General features: G+C 42.1%; 1 long non-coding RNA gene across 1 annotated transcript in view; it reads right to left on the bottom strand.

The window, feature by feature from the left end:
* Nucleotides 1-857: 857 nt before the first annotated feature.
* LOC149524190 (uncharacterized) overlaps nucleotides 858-13,817 on the bottom strand; it is a 41,874-nt gene continuing 28,914 nt past the window's right edge. The window contains exon 2 of the long non-coding RNA XR_016349933.1: nucleotides 858-9,333. This is a non-coding gene — a long non-coding RNA (uncharacterized LOC149524190). The remainder of the gene's footprint in view (nucleotides 9,334-13,817) is intronic.

The raw sequence follows: 13,817 nt of genomic DNA, 5'->3' as shown, positions 1-13,817 counted from the left end.
ATTTGCGTAGCTTTTTCCAAAAAAAAAAAAAAAAAAAGACTATAGTGTAGACCTAGCCTGACAAACAGTTTGTGTGAACAACTGTAAAGTGCAGGTGCTGAGTATAGTCACAGGTCTGTCTGTGGCAGAATAACTCATTTTGCTGGTGCTCTAATAGTCTTTGAACAAAGGTCACTGCTTGTAAGCAGCAATTTTATTAATATCACCTCACCATCATCCAGTCAGTTTTACATTCATTTGGGATATATCCAAAACAAATGTACATTATCTTTATCCACAAACTTTCACAGGGTTTGTTTGTTTATTTGGGACCTTTTTTATGGATCTTTCATTAAACTAGAAAACAACAACAGAAGCCATCACCAGTGGAATAAACAAGCTCTTCATCTAGTGCCAACAGAATTATTGCCAGGTCTTTTTATTGGAAAAGAATGAGATTCTTTGTAGAAATTCAAACAAGGTTGCTTCATAGATGTAAGCTGGCATGTGGCAAATTACAGAGTTGAAACCAAAAGCCATTCAGACAACAACAAAGCACAAAAGTTTTTCCCCTTTCTTTTGCCTTCCATTTTAGCTTTGTTATAACTCAGTCGGAAATATTCTGATTTAAATTCAATGTGACTGAGGCTTTTGCAATTTGTTTAGGAGAAACAGAATGGTACAAGTTCATTTTATGTAATGCCATCTCTCTGGCATCATCTATCCACTTTAAAATATCTTGGTATTTTAGAGTTTTACTGCTGTGTTCACTAAGGGCCTGTTAAAACTTTTAATAAAACATTTCTTCAGTATTGCACGTGTTTAACTTCACAGGTAATGTAGGGAACATTCTAGTAGGCAAAATATTAAATACAGTAGGCAGTACAGCTGCTTTTATTTAATACACAAGATAATATTGATAACATGTTTGAAAATGAAAACTGAAATTTAAAACAGATATAGTACAAGTATGAAAATGATGCACAGTAATATGCATAAACTAACAATTTAAGCTTCTTTCTTTTCCTCTGCTGAATATAAATTGCATGAGTGGATCCTGCCTTGGGCATTGAAACCTGAAATATTTTCAGTAGGATGTAGATGCTGAAAAGCTTTAGAAGAGAGGGTCAACTCACAGTTAATGAAACTGCCTCAGGAAAAGCTGATCTGAAGCCTGATCCTGCTCTTATTGAAGTCAATCACAAGAGTCCTATTGACTCCAGTGGGAATGGAATCGGGCCTGTGCTGACCCAGTTTTCACCCCCTCTCTGCCCTCTTGACTATTACTGGAATCCAAAGGTTTGCAATATTAGCGGCTAAAGTATTTCAGCATAGATGAACGCAAAATAAAGTAATGCCTGGTAAAACTCTTACTAGATGTCATTTCAGACCTTACTGGAGATTTAAAAAGGCATCCTGTGTAATGCAGGATTTTAAGTTGTTTCTGTTCAATGAAAGGAATAATTTGAAACCAGTGAGTTTTGTCTGATGAGTGTGGTTTCTTGATAGATTAGTGAGCTCTTTTAAGATCTACAAACACTGGTGGGCTTAGTTTTTCTGGGTGCGTAGGAAGTGAACGTAATCAGTTAAAGCTGCCTCTGTAAATACTTTAGAAACCAAGAGGATCCCCTTCAACTGTTTATCAATGAATGGCGTTATTCAATATGTATAATCCTTCAAAGATTAAGAATAATTAGCTAATAAGACCTTAGTGAATCTGTAACATCTGCATTTTTTCTCATCACAGAAATGCATTTGTCACAAAGAGAGGAAACAGACAACCATTTGCCAAGTGAAAACCCTATAAAAGCAAGGCCGCTAGGGTAGGGGGGGACCCTAACTCCAAAAATCCTTGCTATGCCTAGTGATTTTTCAATTGCATGAAAAAATCAGAGTTGGCAATAAAAAAAACAGAATACATTTGAGTTTCAAAACAATAAACTGAAAAACAAAATAGACCAGACGTTTCAGCTTTCTGCTGCTTACAATTTCATTGTAAGTAACTCTTCAAACATTTATAACGGAACTCCATTTCATCACAACAGATTTAGTTGTTCATTGACAGGGAGAGAGAGCGAGTGAGATGACAGGCAGCACTGAAGAAGAGGTTTATCCTTCCTTGTTAGTCAGCTTGATAAGAGATGTTGATTCTGAATGGCTTCACAATGGCTTTTTTATTTGTTTGCTTAATACTGAACTGTTTTAGAGCTGCACACAGCTGAGCTGACAGGAGATTCAAACTGAGAGGGTTGGTTTGGGAATTACGGGGGTGGTGATGCACAGGAAGAAGTCCTGGTCTTCTTCACAGGAAAGTCAGCTGATAAGCTGATCTTAAAACAACATATCTTCCTTCCTGTAAAATGCAATAACAGCCAGTGCTTACGACCTCCATGACCTTCTGCTAACTTTATTCTTAGCAGAGTGGGTGGCTGGTGAGAGGTGGGGGGAAGCTTTCCTTGGCAAATATATCACACAACTTCTATGTGAATCACATGGCCATGCTTAAAATGGGAGCCAACAATACAGTGTACTGGGCCACATATCTTTCAGAGCAAATGAGTTCACAAAGAAGTCCCCTGCACGTGAAGATAAGCTGCAGCAGCCTTTTCATTCAACATCCGCTGTGTATTTCCTGTCAGAGCAGTGGGCTAGACCCTGGGGGGAGCTGATTGACGAGCACTAGCAGTCAGTCTCATGGCTTCTCATTTCCTTATTTAGGCCAGATCTTCCCTATAGCTCTCAGCAGAGGGCAAAGAGAAACACAGCCATGTGTGTCACCCTATTAAGTGCACACAGCTTTTGCAGCCCGGTGCTGTGTTGTAGTCTTTCTCATCCCTCTTTTGGCACTATGCAGCAGAGTAAACATCATAAAGAACATAAAAAGGAGTTTTCCTGAATTTTCCCTTCATTCCCCTGGCAACAGAAAGCTTTAATAGGGTAGCTTTTCTCAAGAAAACACTCTCCTCCACCCCCCACTCAACTAGTGTTGGCAAGAACTCAAGCCTTGTGCTTGGGTAATGCTCAAGGGTCCCTCCAGGAAGCTGTGTTTGGAAAGGAGTTAACACAGCAGCTCACTCCCCCTGCTTTTAATTATACCATGTACATGTTCACTTTCTCCCTTTGAAAATAGCTCAGTCTGCAGAATCTGAGCAGTGGTAGTAGCCAGCTCTTTCTACCCTACAATAATAATGAGACTGAGCACAGAGGGCCTGACTCTCCATTACCTTGCACCTCATGTAGACATTTACTCCTGTGCAACCTGAGCTTAAAATGCTCCCACTTCTGGTTTGCTAGTGTTTTAAGACCATTTAGCTTCAGTGCACACTTGCTGTCTTCTAAAAGCTTTGAAAGCACTCACTACTTAATCTTCACAATATTTACTTCTTTTAAACATTTAGACTGCTGTTGAAACAAAGGCCGGACCTGTAGTTCTGGGTATTGTACAAAATGAGGTCCTGCCTCAAAACATTTAGTCTAAAAGGTAATGCAGCTGGTGAGGGGACCAGCAAGTAGATTGGGGTGAGGAGTATAGGAGACATTGTAACCATGAAAATAGCATACGAGCAGTTCTTAGCCTCTACCAAGACTTGTAAATAGATTAGCCGCATTTTTAGATGGGGAAACTGAGGAAGAGAGTTTAAGTGATTTGTCCAAGGCCACATAGGCTATGTCTACATGGCAGTGCTATTTCAGAATTCCAAAGGTATCCCAAAATAGCTATTCCACCTCTTTTGAGCATGCCCATTATTTTGAAATATAACGGGCTCACTATTCTGACGTCCTTGTAAACCTCATTCCATGAGGAGTAAGGGACATTTCAGAATAGCGATTTATTTAGAAATAAGTGCTATGTATACAGCGCCAAATTTCAAAATAGACTATCTTGAAATAAACTGGAAATAAGCAACTCAATTTGTGTAGCTCAAATTGCGTAGCTTATTTCGAGCTAGTGTTGCTGTGTAGACGCACCCATAGTAAATAAGTAGCAGTATTAGAGTTCAGGAAGTGTGGGCTTCCAACCCTGTGCTCAAAACCTCATGATTGTCCCTGTCATAGACCAGAATCTTGGAGGTCATGTCTAGTGGTCAGAGTCAGAGTCAATAGCCAGAAATAGAACCCCAGATTCAGAGCAAGGGTCAAAGGTCAGATACCAGAGCCCAGGGTCAGAACTGGAGTCAAAAGTCAGGAACTGGAGCCAAGGGTCAGATCTGAGTAGGCCAAGGCTAGGTTCAGGGCTGGCAACAAACCCTCACAGGAGTTATTGCTTAAAAGCTGGTTCCCTCCAACACTGTCTCTGCAGTGCTGCCTAGCATCTCCCCGCACTGCTGCCTCTATCAGAGCCAGGTGCCCTGCCCATCCAGCAGTTATTACATTTAAACTGCAGAGCTGTAGCAGGGGTAGCTCCTGGACCCAGCATAAGCTGGAACTGAGTCCCTTCCCTTATTGACTAATCGTGTAGTCGATGAAAATTTTATGGACTGCATAGTGTTGTTGATGCCTGTAGGAACTTATGCATTATAGGTCCTCCCATTCCTCACTCTTAAGTCGCGCAAAACCCCCCACCAATTTGCACAAATGAAAGTCAGGCGTGGGAAAAAAAATGTCCCTGCTTTAAGTTGTTTCACTGTTAGTCCAAGTTTTTTGGAATGTATCTTGGACTGAGAGTGAGGACGGCCGGTGGACTTATAGCAAGGATGGGCTGTGGACTTACAATAAGGATGGGCTGGCTGTACATGATTAGTGAAATACTCACTTCTCAACATCCCTAGTGTGATGATATAGTCCAAAAATTTCTCTGTCTTTATCAAACTTGCATTTCTCAAAGTGATTTTGTTGGAGTCTCTCCAAGACAGTATGGATGTGATGACTGTGGAGGGCCTGAATTTAAGAAAAAACGACAAGGACATCTAGATAAATTTTAATAAACTGGGCCATTGTGTCCCTTTGCAATTTATGATATGCTGGAAAGTCATTGGGACATTGCACAACCCAAACATCCTGACCAAATACTAAAAGTGGCCATACTTGGTACACAAAATGGTCTTCCATTCATCTCCCTTCTAGATCCTTCCAAGGCTGTAAGTGCTGTGGAGGTCCAACTTTGTGAAGAGCTTGCTAGAACTGACTCTTTTGAACAGCTCACTAATAAGCAGTAAGGTTTTGGTTTTGGTACCAGTTTTGGACTGTAATCTTGTTCAGAACTTGGTAGTCCATACAAAGTCAGAAAGAAACCTTTTTTTACCACAAAGAAAATTGGGGCCCCCAGAGGGGGACATGGAGGGCAAATGAAGCTCTTCCTCAGGTTTATCTTGAGATAACTCTAGAGGCCCTCTAGTTTGGGTTTGGAGAGTAAATAAATACACCAGGAGGAAGTCCCTGTTCCTAGCTGCAAGTCAATTGAGCGGTCACAACTGCAATGGATGTCGACTTCCTTTTGGTGAATATGTTGACATTGTGTTGGTGTTTAACAGGAATTCCTGAAACCGTTGGGGAAACAGTGTTGCTGGTGTTTCCTTTGTATCTTCGCTTCATGTCTCTGAATTCTTTGGAGGACTGAATCAGCCCGAGTGTTGCTGGTCCTGAGTTGGCTCTCAGAAAAAGGGATTGTCAGCAAAATGAGAAGTCAAAGTGTACCACGCCTGGCTGCCAACACATGCACAGATTATTGTCAATTAGCCAGGAAATGCCCAGGACAACCGAAGAATGTGATACATGCATTAGCCCAGATTTGAGGATTTCTCTGTGGCCTTGAAGGATCATTACTTCTAGGGGAGCCATGGAGTGGATGACCAGTCCTGATGAAAAGTATAACCTCTCTATAGAGTTCCGTTAGGGGAGTCCTTGTACTAGATGCAGATCCATGAAATTATTTGAGATCACTACTGGACAATGAAAGGTGCTAGAGCCAGAGAGGGAGCTACAGTTGTGTTAGATGTTGATTGCCCATCTTTGGGGTACAGATGGACAGGTGTTAGTATAAGCTGCTGGAGAGATGTGGGGGATGGTTTAGAAAGAACCATCTCTTTTCCTTGCTGATATTCAGTCATTGATCTCGATGCATAGGTCAACTAAGATATCCTGGCTAGATGGGGATTCCATTCATGCCAGTTCACCTTTAATATAGTCATTTAGGTTAAACCAGAAGTGATAACATTTCACCTGGCTACCTCTTTCCATTCAGAAACTACTACCAAGCATTGGAACTATATTTCATATTTGGTAAATGGCCAACATCTCTGCTGTAACACCTGAAATGTGGCTTTGGCAATACTCTCATGACTTCCGTTTCCAGAAATCACTTGAATTAAACCTCAAATTGTTCCAGAAGTGAGCTTGATTTTTCCAGGAACAGAGATGCCCAAGACAAGTTATTTCTGGCAAGTAGACAGATAATCCATACTATCTGGGTTTGGCACATGGGGTACAACTGCAAGCATAGCAGAAATAGGAGCTGACACTGATCTAGGAACCTGCAAAATTTGGTGTGATTACCATAAATGTGGAGGGCAAGGGGAACTTGGGCTTGTGGAGAGCCAGCAGTGGAGCTGAAATGGTGTGGCTCAAGATTGCAGGACTGCATTGTACATCTAGAGGGTGGGAACCTAGGCCTGCAATATCTGTAGAGTTCCCACTTTCACAGAGAGAGATTGGTCTTTGTAGAATACATGCTCGCTGTATCAACCCTAGTTCCCTTATTGTTCATGTTTAGTCCTGCTCAAACTGTCAGAAACTGACAAGTGGGTAATCATGCCTACTGTTTGGAGTCAAAGTCAGTAACCAGGAATAGAAGTCTAGGGTCACAACTGGAGTCAGAAATCAGGAATGAGAGCTGGGAGTCAGGACTCAGTTACCTCGAGTGTGGCAAGGCTGGGTCCAAGGCTGGAACAAGGAAGGAGACTCAGGAGTGGCTGCTGCTGCTGGGTTTAAGAACTGGTTTGCTGACTTTTCCACCCAATCAGGTGGTGTTGCCAATCAGGCAGCCTTCTCCAGGCATGCTGCACTCAGCAGGTTGCCAGGACACTGGCTCGTTGAAGGCCTCATTCCTGACAGTGTCTTTCACCAGAAGATTCAGATTAAAGAGAGAGGTCAAGGTTTTCCACAAGGGCTGGACATTTTACAGAGCTGGTTGAAAAATGGTCAACAAGACGTATTTTTCTCTCAATCTCCCCTAATGGAGCTGTTCCACTTTGTACATATAATTTTGCCTGCTAATTCAAGTACCGAAACTGAAGGTCAGGCCTGGAGCCCAAAGTCAAGGGCAGAAGCCAGAGTCCAGGAGCATGCTGAGAGGGTGGTCCATCACTATAACGGCTTGGGGAGTCCATCTCTTGCACAAACACTTTCTGGAATTTCTCTTGGGATGCCCAAGCCAATCAGGAGCCACAAGGAAACCTATCAGTCCAAGCTTCTGAGGTGGTATGTCCTATGGTGTTTATCTCTGTCGTGAAACATGGACTATGTGATGATGCATATAGCCCTGTCATGGCTGCTGGGTGGTAATGCAGAGGTGTTACCCATCCTGAAGGCCTTGGTTCTCTTCCCTACAAAGCATCATATTTTCAAGCAAGATACCCGAAAATTGAAGCAGCCAAAATTACAAATCACTTCGGAAAAATCTTGAGCTAAATGTTATCGAGGATAAAACAGAACAGTCTTTATACATGTTTTACATCATAGCCAACAGGTTAACAATGTTCTGCTCATGCGTATCAGATTACTTCATCTGTATTTGCTTATAGCAATATAGCAATTGTGCATGACTTGATGCAATTTGCAGTTCACAATTAGACTGGCATCCAACGTATGATCTAACGCAGGTATTCTCCAGCTTTTTCAGTGAGTGGGTCATATTCTGAAAGCATGTTTATCTTGTGCATATGCTGGGAATATGAACAATGAACTAGCATCATGTGACTAGCTGTGTGGGCCATCAGCGAGTGCAAGTCCACAGTTTGTGGTCTACAATGTTACTCCAATATAGCAAATAAATGTATTGTAGAATAAACAAACACCTTTAGCTTTTGCAATGTACTCATTTGAATGCACAACACTCAGGTTCCAAGTTAACATTCCATCTCTTAGTGGTGGAGTGCCTCAGTTAAAACAAGCCAGAACTTTGCCCATCTCATAGATTGAACTTTTTATAACATCTGAACAAAGTTTAGTGAAGGATACCTCCCTGCGGAAGGGGTGGAAGGATCCTAATGCAGCCACTCCTGGTGAGTAGGGTTCTTTTGGGTCCTAGCAGCCAGCCTTCTCCTCTTTGTGCAGCACAGGATGATGAAGTTTGGGCAAGGCCCTGACACAGGGGAACACGATAATCCTCTCTCTGCTGAATTGAACGTGCAGATTCATTTTGACACATTTGGATGTGGAACATTTAGGCACACTCTGAACGTTACCTGAGCCACTTGCCTTGCCCTAGGATTTAATAAGAATTTAGTCTAGTGATAAACTTTAACCCTTTCCTGTTCTGATGTGGCTGAACAGCGCATTAATGCTTATCCCTTTTTGCAGTGACCTGAGAGGGACATCTTCACTAACTCCTTTCCCACATAGAGCACTCAATGACTGTATTTCTGTGACAGAAACTTCCACAAAACATTATCCATCTTCAACTTTGGAATTCGTTCACCTCTCAGCTGGGTCCAAAATAACCCAAGTCTGTTGATCTTTTGGGAATGTTGCAAAGCCCATCCAAGGTTTCGATCATTTCTGGAGGGGGAAGCATAGCAATCTCTGGTGGGGCTTTTGGCTATGTGATATAGATTATATTGGATTTTAAGTGATTGTGTTGTATGTAATGTGTCAGAGGTGTCTAGAGACAAACTCTCTAGCTATTCCTAAGGCAGGCAATTTTTGCTGGTATCCTGTATGTGTTATATTAAAGGCTGTGGAAGCAGCTGTGTTATTTTAAGGCAGACTAACCAGAAAACTCTGTGTTCGATAGATTTAATCTTTTTATTTATTTTATTTTATTTTTGTTACTGGGAAAGGGTAATCATGCTGTATAAACCACATGTATCACAGCCTTTCAAAGAACATTTTAAATAGTCTTCAAGATATACTTTGGGCCTCTTTAATTAACTCATTGTCCTCTGCTTGCATGTATACGCATTATGCTGAAATCTCTCAAACACTGACAATCTATGCACACCTTCCCTGGGAGACACCTTGTGAGATTTCCTGTCAGGCATCTGTTCTCCAGTTGAGATCCCAGTTCCATGGTTATGCTCTATTCTCGTGAACTGCTTGAATCTTCCTGCTTTTCTGCTCATTGGTAAGAAAACCAGGACGCTCCCACATTGGCCTCCACTGCTCTTCCCCTTTTTTTCTGAACTATAATAAAACAAGCTTAAAAAAGAGAGAAATTTTGTTTGAACAACAAGGTTTTGATTCTGCTTCTTGTTTCCAGTATTCCAATATGAAAGTGATGGGCATAACATACATACATTTAAGTGTAATTAACTCTCTGATTTTTAGTACTTGTTTTTAAGATAAAAAACATTTTATTGGATGGATAAAAAGTCTGCTTCAATCCTGTTCCCACAGAAACCAATAATGAAATGTCCAATGCTATAATAGTCCAGGCTCAGGCCCATAGAAAGGCATATTTAGTATCACAGTATTGATTTACCATGCACCAGATTCTCAGCTAGAGTAAATAGGCTGACTTTAAGGAAGCTATGCAGCTTTATGCACGATGAGTTCTTGTCCTGATGCTAGCTGATACCATAATAGGAACTCATCATAGGGCTCACTTGGGACTCAGAAGATCTGGGTTAATTCTCAGCTCTACCACTGACTGTGGGACCTTGGGCAAGGCACATAATTTCCCTGTCTCATTTCCCCACCTGTAAAATGGACTGATTTTTTTGTCTGTATCTCTGATTTAGACTTTAAGAACTTTATGATAAAAATGTCCCTAACTTTATATGTCTATAACACCAGCTCAGCTGGGGCCCCTAGTTGGTACTATATGAACAACGGCAATTCTCCTATCTCAGAAGAGAACTGTGTTAGGTGTAGAGGGGAATTAAATCTTTCATGTCTTTTCCTCTGAAAGGGTATTAACAAATCATTACTCAAACAATTATATTATATCCTAATGTCATCTTTCTCACACACACACACACACACACACACACACACACACACACACACACACACACACACAGATGTATATCTTCAAATATTCTATACATTTCATGTAGCTGCTCCATAATATCCATGAGGTCTCTCAAGCTAACAAGCAAATTACCCATGACAGTCCTGGCCAAACTCCTGATGAAGGTTCTGAAACACAATAACACGCTCACTCTTTCTTCCTCCCTTGTAAAATCAATCAGACTTTACACTTTAAATAGGCAAGTGGCTTAAAGAGAAATTTTTCCCAGACTGTCAGGGACCTGGGCAGAGAGCTGAGGAGGGGCTTTCCACTTGTCATTTATTGTTGAAAGAAAATGGGTTACATGGGTTTTATTACTCATCAGATACAGAGAAATATTTTAAAATAATCTGCAAACAGCTGAAGGTTTACTCTCATAGTTGTATTTAACAGGCTTCATGCAGTAAATCAGGCCTTTCTGAATTTGCCAAGGTGACAAGTCTTTGCTAGAATGAGTTAAACTCAATTATAGGAGTACAGGAGGTGACTGATGTAATTGAGCATAATGCATCAGCCTGGGAAATTTAAAAAGACACAGTTTGCTGAAAACCATGGCTAACAGGGTCACAGATTAAAAAGCAGCTAGAAAACCTATAAAGACAGTTACAGTAAAACTGCATTAATTCACAAGTCACTAACATGCATGCACACAAAAAATTCTGAAGCAAAAAACAGGACTATGTAGCACTTTAAAGACGAAAAATTCAGACAGTCTCTCTGTTTCTCAGCCAAGATTTAACAGCAGAATGATGTTCTGAGGCATCATATTATTAAGAATTCACTATTACAAAGTATACAACCGCATTTAAATAATTAAAAACTGAGCTTCAGTTGTTCAGATAAATGAGCAGTGTCCATTTTGTGATGCATTGTTGTTGCAAATTATTTGTTCATTTAGTCCTTTGTTTGCTATGGGTTTCTACTTGTCAGTGCAAATTAACAAGACTCTGCTATAGAGACTCACAGATTTCAAAGCCCTTAAGGCATCATTGCTAACACAAGATATTCAAATATCATGAGTCAGGCCCCAAAACTCATGAGACTGGGTTATAAATCACAAGACTGGCTTAAAAATAAGTTTTTGGTTCTTGTTATTTGCCTTCTGGTTTCTGTGCCTTTAGAGATCACGTGACTAGAACTGATTGAGTTACTGAATCTTCAGGTTTGGTCAGCTAACCAAAAAACTTGAAATAAATATATGTTTAGTTTCACAACATGATTAATTCAACCTGAAACTAACCTTTTTGGCTTTGAGGTTTTTAAAACTATTTTATTAAAATACAGCTGAAATAACTAAAAATGTTATGTTTAAAAAATCATAAAATCAGAACTGGAAAGAACCTGGAGAGGTCCTTGAGTCCAATCAGTGGCAGGACCAAGCACCTCTAGACCATTTCTGACAGGTAGAAGAGAAGCAGATACAGGACTCTTAAGGGAAGTGTGTGTTGTGTTTGGGGCTTCTTGCTGTGTGTTGAGCTTGTGCTTGTGAGTGAGGGTTGGTGTCTGTTCTTTTTTTGTTTCGTTTGTTTTTTTCCCCCTGTGTGTGTAAGTGAGGCTTTTCCCCCTCCCCTCCCCCTACCCTTCCCCTTCATGTAGTGTGTGCTGTGATTGGCAGGTGGAAACTGTTGGCTTCTAATTAAAGTTTGAATTCCAGAAGCCTCTGCTGATTGGCTGAGCCTTGATAGGGGGAGGGACTTTCAGGCACTCCAGGGTTTTATAAGGCAGTGGGAAAGTGACCAAGGAGCTTGTGAACAGGTGAGTGCTAACAGAATCCTTAAAGAATGGATTTCATCTGCACTAAGTGCAAGCTGGTTGCCATTTTGGAAGAAAAAATTAGAGAACTGGAGGCCCAACTGGAGGCCCTACGCTCGATCAGAGAGGATGACGACTTCCTTGACAGAAGGCAGCGTTTGATCCTTCAAGCACAGCAGGCGGAAGAGCCAGAGAGGGCAGTACGGGATCAGGAAGAGAACTGTCAGCATGTAACTTCTAGAAGGGGAAAAAGGCCCGCACGGGAATCCCCCAATGCTATAGAGGTAAGTAATCGCTTTCAGGCTCTCTCCACAGGCTCTGCAGTGCTGAATGCTTTGGAAGGGACCTCACAAGGAAGAAACCAGAAGGGAACACCATCTACTGGAAGGCATGGGATGCGTAGTCCTAAGGATGGGGGTTCCACGGCCACCACCCCCAAGAGAAAACGATGGGCGGTGGTGGTCGGGGACTCCCTTCTAAGAGGGACTGAGACATCCATCTGCCGTCCGGACCTGGAATCTCAAGAGGTGTGCTGCTTACCGGGAGCTCGCATTCAGGATGTGACTGAGAGGCTTACCAAATGGATCAAACCTTTGGATCGCAACCCCTTCCTGCTTCTCCATGTGGGAACTAACGATACGGCCAAGAATGACCTTGAGCGGGTTACTGCAGATTATGTAGCGCTGGGAAGAAGGATCCAAGAATTCAGAGCACAAGTGGTGTTCTCGTCCGTCCATCCTCCCTGTTGAAGGGAAAGGACTGGGCAGGGATCATCGAATTGAGGAAGTAAATACGTGGTTGCGCAGGTGGTGTTGCAGTACAGAGAGGGCTTTGGTTTCTTCGACCATGGGACTCTGTTCTGGGCACAAGGATTGTTAGGAAGAGATGGGATCCACCTAACCAAGAGAGGAAGGAGCATCTTTGCGGGCAGGCTTGCAAACCTAGTGAGGAGGGCTTTAAACTAGGTTCGTCAGAGGATGGTGACCAAAACCCTGAGAGGAGTGGGAAAGTCGGATATTGGGAAGAAATGCAAAGAGGAACAAGCAACAAAGGAGGACCACTGATTCAAATGGAGAAGATAGGGCGATCAACTCGTTACCTGAGGTGTTTGTACACTAATGCGAGAAGCCTGGGTAACAAACAGGAAGAACTGGAGGCCCTGGCCCAGTCCAAGAAATATGATTTAATTGGGATAACAGAGACTTGGTGGGATGACTCGCATGACTGGAGCGCTGTCATGGAAGGGTATAGACTGTTCAGGAAGAACAGGCAGGGGAGAAAAGGAGGAGGAGTTGCACTATATGTAAGAGAGCACTATGATTGCTCTGAACTCCAGTATAAACAGAGAGAAAAACCTGTTGAGAGTCTATGGGTTAAGTTTAAAGGAGCAAACAACAGCAGTGATGTTGTGGTTGGTGTCTGCTACAGGCCACCGAATCAGGTGGATGAGGTAGATGAGTCTTTCTTCGGACAACTGACAGAAGCTTCCACATCGCAGGCCCTGGTTCTTGTGGAGGACTTTAATCACCCTGACATCTGTTGGGAAACCTATACGGCAGTACACAGGCAATCCAGGAAGTTTTTGGAGAATGTTGTGGATAACTTCTTGGTACAAGTGCTGAAGGATCCAACCAGGGGTCGTGCTCAGCTTGACCTTCTGCTCACAAACAGGGAGAAAGTAATAGGGGAAGTAGAGGTGGGTGACAACCTGGGAAGCAGTGATCATGAGATGGTAGATTTCAGGATCCCGACCAAAGGAAGAAAAGAGAGTAGTAAAATACACACCTTGGACTTCAAAAAAGCAGATTTTGACTCCCTCAGAGATTTGATGGGCAGAATCCCCTGGGATGCTAACATGAAGGGGAAAGGAGTCCAGGACAGCTGGCAGTATTTTAAAGAAGCCTTTTTGAAGGCACAG

The sequence above is a fragment of the Pelodiscus sinensis genome, chromosome 6 (genome assembly GCF_052426305.1).
Source record: "Pelodiscus sinensis isolate ZL-2025 chromosome 6, ASM5242630v1, whole genome shotgun sequence".
NCBI lineage: Eukaryota > Metazoa > Chordata > Testudines > Trionychidae > Pelodiscus > Pelodiscus sinensis.
The sequence above is the reverse complement of the archived record's forward strand: the minus strand, read 5'-3'. Positions and strand labels throughout refer to the sequence as shown.